Genomic DNA, 9367 nt, shown 5'->3' with positions numbered 1-9367 from the left:
CACAACTGCCCTGCTCTTTTTGGGGCTCAGGCCTTTTTTCTACCTGCCCATCCTTATGATTGTTTAAATGTCTCATAAGCAAGGACTCGACTCTTCAATAAGAATGTAGTCTCCTTGAGGGAGGGGCTGGCCCCTACATGATCCTCTCTCCATTGAATTTGCTCTGTACACCTGCCCAGAAACACAATAAGCAGCTTTACAGATCAATTATCTTCTTGTTTAAAAAGGAGAAGGAAAGAGAATGAGAAGAGTTTAGAAAACCAAAGAGTTTCCCATCCAAATTCATGGATGTCAGAATTCAGCTGTGGGCAAGTGTTCAGAAGCAATCAACAAGGAATCAAGTCAGTTCGCCAGAAGTTGGAATAAACTCCATCTACCTTGTGCATTTAGGGATGAGTCTGCTTGGCAATGCATGGTCTGAGATTTCTGGAATTCCTCCCACCCCTGAATCCACAAGAGGGGCAGAGGCCTGGGCTCTGGCCTAGAGTCATCCATAGCCCTCTCTCCAAGGCCTCCTTCCTCAGTGTCCTAGGCTCTGTCATCTTTCCTTCTTTTAACTTGTAGGGAAATGGAGCACCTCAATTTACCCATCTGAAATGCAGGATGATGGGGGATCAGCTGCTCCCTGCCCTTCGCTCCTCTCCTTCAGCAGCATTTGATACTGGTGCTCAACCTCTGTGCTTTGAGGCCAGGATGTCAGGGAGGGCAGTGGGAGGTTAGGGGAGGGGCACGTGATCGTCATGACGGGTGCTGGGGAGGAAAGTCAATACCATAAACACGTATTCATCAGGACATTCCTTCCGCCATGTCTTTCATCTGGGGAATCTGAAAGCCCTGGACAAACGGTAATTAATTTTCACAGCAGCTTCCAGGGAGGATGGGGTGCTGCCTGCCAAAGGCCAGAGGGGCACTTTCCCAACACCCCTCCCCCAACCCTCCCTGCTTGCTCCCAGCTGCGGCTTGTCCCCAAGGTGACAATGCCAGGTGATGGCATGCCTAGATGGAGACTGTTTCCCAGGACTTCTCTGCTTAGAAGGCTCCAGAGACTCCTAACTGACCTCCTTCCCCCACCCCTACCCTTTCCCAGAGGATGACTAAGAGTGAACCAGGCAGGAGTGGGAGCTTTTCCGGCCCCCACAGGCAGGCCGGGGCCAAACAACTAGTTAGTTGACTCAGCAGGAACCACATGGCTCCAAAAATACAAGTGCTTCTGCCCAATTCCACCTCGAACTCCCTTGGCCCTTCGGACACAGTCACCTGCTCCTCCTCCCTCCTCCCCATACTCCAGGGAAGCCACTTGAAGCGATGTTCGCCTTATTTCTGATTATAGAAGAGCTACAAGCTTCGTATAAAACACTTTTAAAATATAGAAGAATATAAAACAGAGACTTATTTTGTTAATCCCATAATTCCTCCACTCCCCAAATAGCCCCTGTTGAAATCTTATCGCATTTAATTTCTATTTGTTCTGCTTTTTGGGTTTTATTTAAAAATTAATACATAATCATGGCAAAAATTATATAATATTATATATTACATGTTATAATATTATATATTGTTTATTATTTTATATACCTAAAATAGGAGAGTTTGTAAAGTGAAAAGTCAAAGTGCATCCCAACTTTCTATTCCTACCCAAGAGGAAAACATTGTTAGGAGTTTCTTGTGTATCTCCTCAGAATTGCCAATTACACGTACAAGCTTGCATATGCACACTCATTTTACATGGCTGAGGTCATGCTGTATGAATAATTTAGCCCCCCCCTCCCCCCCGCTTTTTTTGCTTCACATGAGTACATGAGCATTTTCCATTCAGTTAAAAATTACTGGTTAAACAACATTTTTATTGACTGCCTAATGCTTTGTCTTATTGATATGCCACCGTTAATTTAATCTTTTCCCTATTGTTTATATTTACTCAAGTGAGGGGCAGGGAGAAGGAAGTGAGTAAGAATGAAGTGTGGGGCCAAAACCGGTTTGGCTCAGTGGATAGAGCATCGGCCTGAGGACTGAAGGGTCCCAGGTTCGGTTCCGGTCAGGGGCATGTACCTGGGTTGCGGGCACATCCCCAGTAGGAGATGTGCAGGAGGCAGCTGATCGATGCTTCTCTCTCATCGATGTTTCTAACTCTCTATCTCTCTCCCTTCCTCTCTGTAAAAAGTCAATAAAATATATTAAAAAAAAAAAATAAAAGAATGAAGTGTGGGGAGGAAGAGGCAAGCTAGAATGCAGGGAGGGCCTACTGTGTGCCAACCATTTTTGCTATCTTCCCAATTGCCCAGTGTCCCCACACTGCAGATGAGGAAACTGAGGTTCAGAGAGGCAAAGAACGAATTTGCATGTAAGTCAGGGAGCCAGGGTTTGAAGCAAGGTTTGTCAACTGCAGAGCCCTTAGTTGTTCTATTTTGCCAAGATGTGTTAGAAAAGCCCCGGGGTTTAAGACTTTCCATTGCTTTGCATGGGGACGAGGAGAGCCCTTCATTCATTTATCCTCTCATTCATTCCAATAATCTCGATGTACCAGGCATGAGGAATTCAGGGGGAAATGACCAGCTCTGTCCTAGAAGCTCAGTTGCATGGGGGTGGATATGTAAACAAGTAACCATAACCTGGTGTGGGAGAGGGAAGTACAAGGTACCATGGGGGTCAAAGCAGGGGCTCTTCTCCCAGACGCCAAAGGTTAAAATAGGCTTCCAGGGGTGGAGACCCTGCTGAGTCAGTCTTCTGGCACCAGGCAGGAAGTGCCAGCGAGGCCTGAGCCGCCTCTGCTTCCTGTCCTCCCCAGATCCCATTGCACCGAAGTCACCGGAGGCGGGGGTTGGCTCCTCCCTGACCTGGCTCCTGCCCTTCACAACATGGCTTGCCGGGCTCCCACGGTGGTAAGGTGGGTGGGGGATACCTAATTACTGAGAAAATTTTCAAGATACTGTTTCCTGTTATTTTCTAGAAGTTCAGGAAATGCTTCTCATTCTCTGGGGAAGAGTGGGTCGCACAGAGGATTGGCTCAATGCTTGGGCTCAATGCTTGGGCTCCGATGGACACATCTGGGTTGCAGTCCTGCCTCCCGTTGGCTCTGGGACAGCTGGAGAATCACCGATAGCAGTCAGAGCTCTGGGTGACAAGCCAAAGAGATGGGTCCCGGCTGTCTTGAACCAAGAAGGGAATACAATGCAATAGAATTGGCAGAGGTTCAAGAGGGAACAGGCTTAGGAAAGGAGCAGGTATGAAGGCAGCAGTCCTCAAGGCCCAGAGCAGCAGGAGGCACCAAACCATCCCTTAGCCGGGAGGTGTCTAGTGAGGACACTGATGCTGTTGTGGCCAATAGCACAGCAAGTGGGGTTCTAACCTTCCCATGCGCACCAACTGTCTGGGCCTTTATCATGTATCCACATCCGCCAGGGAGCTTGGACAGGGAGGATTTGCCCTTGGGCCTCAGTGGTGGGAGGTCAGCAGCTCCCTTTCTCTAAGCCAGTGGTTCTCAACCTTCCTAATACCGCGACCCTTTAATACAGTTCCTCATGTTGTGGTGACCCCCAATTTCATTGTCAGAAATTGAACATAATTAAAGCATAGTGATTAATCACAAAAACAATATGTAATTACATATGTGTTTCCCGATGGTCTCAGGCGACCCCTGTGAAAGGGTCATTCGACCCCCAAAGGGGTCGCGACCCACAGGTTGAGAACCTCTGCTCTAAGCAGACACACCAGGGCAAGTCCTGCACACTATTCAGGGAGCTTTGGATCCTGGACAGACAAGACCTCAATGTGCAAGACATGCCCTAACATCTCAGAGCCGTTGTGAAATAGACATGTTAGTAATGTCCACCTCACAGGATTGCTATGAGGATTTAAAAGAAAAAAATAAAGCAAGCAAGATACTTAGCATAGTGCCAGACACCCAGTAAATGCTTATAGTTTACCATTCTTCTTGTTGTTATAATTATTATTACTGTTATTAGCCACTTTTTTCTAAAGTAAGATACAAATAGTATTTTAAATATAAAACATTTTTACATATCGGCCATGTATGACATATGAAGGAACATATGCCATAGAAAGAAAAATACTGAAAACTTGGAAGAAAAAGAAATCACCTACCACCCACTGAAAACCGCATCGACGTTTTGGTGCTTCCTGCCGATCTGTTTACTATACATTGGCTTGGGTTCTTTCATTCTTCCTCTTTTTCCTTCCAAACAGCTATGACCATCCTGTGTGCACAGTTGTGTATCCTACCGCACAGCATTTGCACTTCCTTATGCTATTAAAGACTCTTTGTAGTTGTCATTCCTAAGAGCTGCAAAATGCCCTGTGGCCGGGAGAGAATCATCCCCCAAGTGTTGTTTCCACTGTCTGGGAGGGGGCAGGGGCGAGGGAGTGGTATGCATTTATAAAGTATGAGTGTTTTTCAAAAAACACTTCTGATTCTGGAATGCTTCTTCAGAATCCCAACTGATGCTAAATCCACATCAATTAAGCACTTTGTTCCAAGGAACCTTGTTCAAGAGGCTGTTTCCTAAAATTCCCACAGGTCTGATGCAGGTTAGGGGCACAGCCCTCCAGATGCACACCACCTCACCGTGTTCTGTGGGACATTTTCACTGCCACCAAGAATCTGAGAGTCCCGTAGTCCCACCATCACCTGACACCGCTGGCCTGGCCACGGCCTTCTCACGTGCCCAACATGCTCCGCCGCGGGTCAGACTGGGTGGTTTATCCTGCCTGTGAAATCTCCTGCCGTTAGTGTCGTGGAGAATGCCCCCCGGCCCTGCCTCTCACCAGCTTGGGACTTGGGTGATTTTCTTATGCCTCTCAACCTCTTCTAGAAAATAAAAAGAATCACGTAAAAATTCTCTTAGACAGTAAGGTTTTCTTCTTCTTTTTTAAAAATATATTTTTATTGATTTCTGAGAGGAAGGGAGAGGGAGAGAGAGATAGAAACATCAGCGATGAAAGAGAATCATTGATGGGCTGCCTCCTGCACGCCCCCTACTGGGGATCAAGCCTGCAACCTGATCATGTGCCCTTGACTGGAATAGAACCCGGGACCCTTCAGTCCACAGGCTGACGCCCTATCCACTGAGTCAAACCAGCCAGGGCTTCTTTCTTTCTTCTTGGAGAGTTTCCTATTCTCCTCTCCCTCTCCCTTACTCTCCCCCACCCTGGCTACCCCTGCCACTCAGTCACCCCCTCCACCCCTTCCACCCCACTCTAACCCCCACCAGCCTCTGGCACTTGCAGGTCCCAGGCTGGGTTCCAGGATGTGGCTCACGTGACCAAGCTCCCCGCTGGGGTGACTAAAATGCCAGGGATGCTGATCATTTGGACTTCCTGGGCAGGCCAGGCACCTCCGGTGGTGGGGCTTTTGGAAGCAGCAATAATTAATATTTTGCCTAGTGTGATTCTGATCGCCCAGCCAAGTAGAGGGTCCCACCCTGAGCTGGGAGCCCCATGGGAACTGCCCTGGCTGCATTCCCCCGGCAGGGCAGCGGCAGCGATTGTGCAATGGGTACCTGGGTGCTCCCAGGGAGGAGCGGGCGAGCAGAGGATGTGCCCCAGCCTGACCAGCTTGCATAGGCCGGAGGGGCGGGGTGCTAACCTTTACCCTGCAGTGTCCGGGACGGGGATACCCACGTGCTCCTGAATCCATCCTGTGCCTGTCCAGGGTCCCCACTGGGTGGCCAGGCTCTGCCCCAGCCACAGTGTGCTAGTGAAGTAACCAGAGTATCTGAGGAGGGCAAAGGGCAATGAAATCATCCTTTCCCCTGTCCCCTACCCCCAACACCCCGTCCTTCCAAATCACCATTAGAACCTGAAAGAAGCAGAGGGTTCAGAGGTCTTCTGGTCCCACTCTCTCCTCTCATGCAGGAGGAAACTGAGGCCCAAAGAAAAGTGAGTTGCTCTATATCAAGTTTCTGTAAGAAATGATCAAATGAGGAGAGTGGCCGGAGCTTGTGAATCCATGATATTGTTTATTAGAGCCTCATTATAGCCCCAGGTAAATATCACCCCATTTTCCAGAGGAAAGGCCTAAGGCTCAGAGATTTACTTAATCCGTTGAACGGTGAGCACCTCCAGAGCAAGGAACTGAGTCACGTCCATCTTTTCAGGGTTGATTCATAACTTTATCTATGAACGTTTGTTGAGTGTTTGCAGAAAGAATCCTGTGAGATTGTCCAATGTGCCCTGTGCCTTTCACAGATGAGGAAACGGAGGTCTGCAGGGTTAAGGAACATGCCTGGATCACATCGTGGCAGAGTCTGGACCTCACAGCTCTCCATGCCCAGTCTGGTGTCCTTTCCACTTCATTCATTCCTCCATTCACTTATTCAGCTGTGAGAACTGAGCCCACACACCTCCAGGAAGCATGCTGGGCTCTGGAAATACAAACAAACAGGAAATAGTGTGAAAAGAGTGGGGCGCTTTGAGTACAAAAACCTAAGGAGGGGGGTTCCAAAAAACTCAGTGACCAAGATAAATAATATTTCAATGCAATTTTTTTTAAAAAAAATCAAATCAGCAAATGATGGCCCATGAGTCTGCAGCCTGTTTTAGTAAATAAAGTTTTATTAAGACTAAATCCCAGTCCCTGTTTTGAGGAGCCCACAGTCTTATCGGAGGAGAGAGTCCCCAGTGGAGTGTTTTTAAAATTCTCCATGAATGTCCTTAGGCAGCAAACAAGGGGTGAGGGGGCGTGTTCGAGACAGGGAAGGAAATGCACAGAAATCCAACTGAACGACACCGCCAGCTTATTGGGGGAAATGGCAGCAAAGCTCATTGATGTAGGCAACCCAGGGTCAGGAGCCAAGTCTCAGAGATCGTGGTAGTAGGGGGTGGGGGTTGGGGAGAGGATGCAGAACCCACCAGCCTGAGAATGTCCCCTAAAGATTTTGGACTTACACCAGGGACCTGGTAACCTACCCTCAGGCTGCCACTGAACTGACGGAATCAGATGCAAACCAGAGTGGACAGGTCTTCCCTCAGGAATATGTTTAAAATCACAATGAATGTGTTTGGCTGGTTGTCCCCAGATGTCCCTCAGGTTTTTGCCCGCCTCCAGTCCTTGTCCACCTCTTGGTGCTCTGTGGCCTCATCTGTGACTGAAGCTGTCCACAGCTGCTCCTGCATTGGATAGGCTGCTGGGAACCAGGGAAGAGTGAAAGCTACTGAGGAGCCCTAGCCGGTATGGCTCAGTGGATAGAACGTCAGCCTACAAACTGAAGGGTCCCAGGTTTTTGGTTTTTTTAAAAAATATTTTTATTGATTTCAGAGAGGAAGGAATAGGGAGAGAATGAAACCTCAATGATAAGAGAGAATCATTGATTGGCTGCCTCTTGCACGCCCCCTACTGGGGATCAAGCCCACAATCTGGGCATGTGCCCTTAACTGGAATTGAACCTAGGACCCTTCAGTCCACAGGCTGACGCTCTATCCACTGAGCCAAACCAGCTAGAGCAAGGGTCCCAGGTTTGATTCCGATCAAGGGCATATGCCTGGGTTGCAGGCTTGATCCCCAGTAGGGGGCATGCAGGAGGCAGCCAACCAATAATTCCCTCTCATGATTGATATTACTACCTCTCTTTTTCTCTCTCCCTTCCTCTTGAAAAATCAATCAAAATATATTTTTAAAAATTTGTGGCAAATAACACAAATGTCAACATTTTTAAAAAAGCTACTGAGGAATTCTAACTTGCTGAGGATATTATAAATGCATATTTAAAAATATTCCAGCTAAATAATTCAGAAGAGAACCTGGCAGAAAATAAATGCTCAAATAAAGAGAACTGTTACTACTTTTTTAAAAAAATATTTTTAGTATTTTTTTTACAAGTTTAATGATTTGAAGATCCATGTTTGAAGGACATTGCCCCCTTCCCCATATGTTTGTGTTAGTTGCTGATAGTTGCAGAAGCAGTTGCTAGATCAGGATGTTGGCTAATAGCTGGGAGGGATTAGAGCCCTGGGGGAGGTTTAATCCAGGGGGACTTCCTGGAGTGGGAGAGGTTGAGGGCAGAATTTTAAAGGAATTAATGAGAAGATGGATGGAAGCATTCTGAATGACATGGCTTCTGAAAGATGGAACAGTTTTGCCTATGTTCTATGAGAATTACCTGCAATCACATGCATAAAATGGTTGTCACTTAACAAGGCCCCAGTGAAAAGGAGGAGGGGACAGGAAAAGAAAGAGGGAAAAGGACTGAAAAGCAGATCTTGGTTCTCGGCACAGCTGTGGCTCTGGTTAGTTATGTGAGACTTTGAGAACATCACTGCCTTTCTTGGCACTTTATAGATGATTCAGGCTAAGATTTCCACCTCTGAGAATCCCTGATCATAAAAAAAATATAGAATATTAATTACTGTTGTTTATTTTTACCTACCATATACTAATCTCTCTCCTACGTGATAAACATATGACATCTCATTTGATTTTCACAACAACTTTGTTAGTAGACTCTGTTATCATTCCCATTATATTGATAAGGAAATAGAGGCTCAGGGAAGTAGCCTGTAAGTAGTAAAGTAACTACAGTAAGCATTTTCCCACATGGCCGGAAACGCTGCAGGAGGCTGCTCTCCTTCTCGGTTTCACTGCCCAGTTTCTGTGGTGACACTGGCCTGTAACTTGAACATCCCCCCGCCCCCCCACGCCCTCACCTCAGCACAGTGACTTTCCCCAAAAGCTGTGTCACTCTTAACAGATGACACTCAGGAAAAGCTCTGTGGTTGAATCACAGTGACCACTTCCTGTTCCATTCAAGGTCCCCTGTTCTCTGGGGCCCTCACTCTGCCATGCCGTTTAGCAATTAGAGCCATGATATCTATGACCCCCAGGCTGCTAGAAAGGCTTAGTCACCCCCTCCTGTGCCCTCATCTACCAGGCTGAGGGGCTCCAGCTCTGAGCTTCAGCCCCATCCCACAGCCCTGCTATGGAGAGCCTGGGGAAGATCTTGGATGTCCCAGGGCTGTGGAAGGAGACAAAGGGATAATCCCCATCCCTGGAGGCTGGTGATGTAAGGCTGATGGGGACAAGTAGGTGGATGTTCAAACATCAGCCATGAAGTCAAGGAATAGTCACTGACCTTGTGGGCGCCTTGTGGGCACCCAGGCAGGCAGTACTGTGGTCTCCATGTACATGGGTCAGCACACCAAATGGAAAGACAAACAAATACAGACAGGGCTCTGTGTCTTGGGGGAAACCCCCATTCTCTCCCAGGTGCTCAGAAAGGGCTTCCTGGAAGTTGACAAACTGAAACGAATGTTGAGTGTGAGAATGGAGGAAGTCATCAGATATTTGAGGGGCTGTCTGGAGGAGGAGACTTCCTCTGGGTAAATGCAGAGAGCAGAATCTGGGACCGTCTGGACC

The sequence above is a fragment of the Myotis myotis genome, unplaced genomic scaffold (genome assembly GCF_014108235.1).
Source record: "Myotis myotis isolate mMyoMyo1 unplaced genomic scaffold, mMyoMyo1.p scaffold_m19_p_15, whole genome shotgun sequence".
Taxonomy (NCBI): domain Eukaryota; kingdom Metazoa; phylum Chordata; class Mammalia; order Chiroptera; family Vespertilionidae; genus Myotis; species Myotis myotis.
This window is presented reverse-complemented; position numbering follows the sequence as displayed.